The following is a 1,734-nucleotide window of genomic DNA, read 5'->3' on the forward strand; positions in this document are numbered from 1 at the left end:
TAGCTGCTGTTAATAAGACCAGGATAAGTCTGTAAAAATAGCTCTTTTAAGAAAAACCAAAGAATATAATCCAATTTAACAAAGCAGGCATAATGAAAAGTTTTAAATTCGAATCAATGGTTACAGAGATTTCCTCATTTTTTCCCTATTCTGATGAGTTAATGTATATAAATCACATTTAACATAAAAGGTTAAAAATGTAAATTTTCATTACCAGACATTTTCCCTTTTTATTAAATGAAATGCCCATTGAAACCATGTTCTTAATGGCTTTAATTGCCTAGACTAGTAAATTACTCATTTTTTCCTTAAATGTCTCTTCTTTTACTTTGTTATTTTCTCTTTCAAATAGGACATAGAACATCTGGATTTTAATCCAGCAGCTTTATTTAACTTTCATTTACTCTCAGAGACTCTGGATATGAAACTAAAGCGCATCATCCATGTAACAAAAAACACTTGTACCCCCTACATTTTTTTTTTGAAATAAAAAGTGATAGCTTTGTGCAGTGGCAGTATTATAGCCAATGAGGTTAATCTGAGGTGTGATTATTGCTGATTGGAATAAAAAGTGGGTTTCACTATACAATGATTTAATCAGAACCCTTCTTGATATAAAAAGTAGACAGAAATCAATCCATCTCAAAACTGTTTTTTCTTAAGCAGGAAGTGATAATGGTGGGAATTTATGTCTTCTGTAACTGGGTTAAATACTATGATGTGGTGTCCAGGTCCAGCTTCTAGAATGAAGAACTCATTCCCTTATTATCAGCATTTACAGGGATCATCTCAATGAAAAGAGTCATCTTGCCCAAGGTCACTAAGGGTCATCCCTGCTTCAGATCTCCCCACAGGATTGCTGAGGCCTTACCATGACCGTATGACATTTCAACTTCTTCTACCCACTCCTGCTTTTTTATTTTTCCCTCCCTTCCGTGGGTATTTACCTCTAAGAACACTCCCAAACAAAACTCCTGTATGCTAACCTCTTTCTCAGAATCCACTCTCCAAGAAACCTAATCTGCAAGAAAAACTGAAATGTCCAAGTATTTCAGGCAGATCAGACTCAAGAATTCAAATATTGTTGGGTGGCACCTGTGGTTCAAAGGAGTAGTGCGCCAGCCCCATATGCCGGAGGTGGTGGGTTCAAACCCAGCCCTGGCCAAAATAAATAAATAAATAAATAAAATTTAGAAAAGAATTCAAACATTGTCATCATATTTGTCTCCAAACCTCCCTGTTAATATCCAGATGCTGCTTCTGATTTTGTTCATGTTGATAAAATTCTTACGCAGCTTTTTAGCATGAGATCATAGAGATGGCCTATGGAACCACCAGGCATACACCATTTGCAAGGAGATAAAATTTTGATTTTCTCTTCTCCAGAATCCCTAACAACTCCTCCGCCATAATGCAAAAAACTTACTTTTTTTTCCAGGTTAACTGTCTATCACTGTGACAATCACTGTGTCTAAGGGGATGAAGTCCTCTCACTAGCCATCCTAAGGCAATGACTGTAGGTCCCTATAAAAGGATATAGAATGGGCTCTTGAGAGTTCCAAAAAGAACAGGATGCATGGGAGAGATAAAAGAAACAGAAATTTATTTTTCATCAGCACCAGGAACAAAACTCATTAAGAATCTTGGTGTAGTAACACATGTCCCTTTCTTCAGCAATTGCACACATACTTCTTGGAATACTTAGGAAATTAATTTTTAATTTGAGTTTTCAAG

The 1,734-nt window shown here is 35.9% G+C and overlaps 1 pseudogene; it reads left to right on the forward strand.

The window, feature by feature from the left end:
- The first annotated feature begins 498 nt into the window (after positions 1-498).
- Positions 499-706, forward strand: LOC111728456 (annotated as a pseudogene).
- Positions 707-1,734: the final 1,028 nt, after the last annotated feature.

Source organism: Otolemur garnettii, unplaced genomic scaffold, assembly GCF_000181295.1.
Source record: "Otolemur garnettii isolate 467f Iridium unplaced genomic scaffold, OtoGar3 scaffold00158, whole genome shotgun sequence".
Taxonomy (NCBI): Eukaryota; Metazoa; Chordata; class Mammalia; order Primates; family Galagidae; genus Otolemur; species Otolemur garnettii.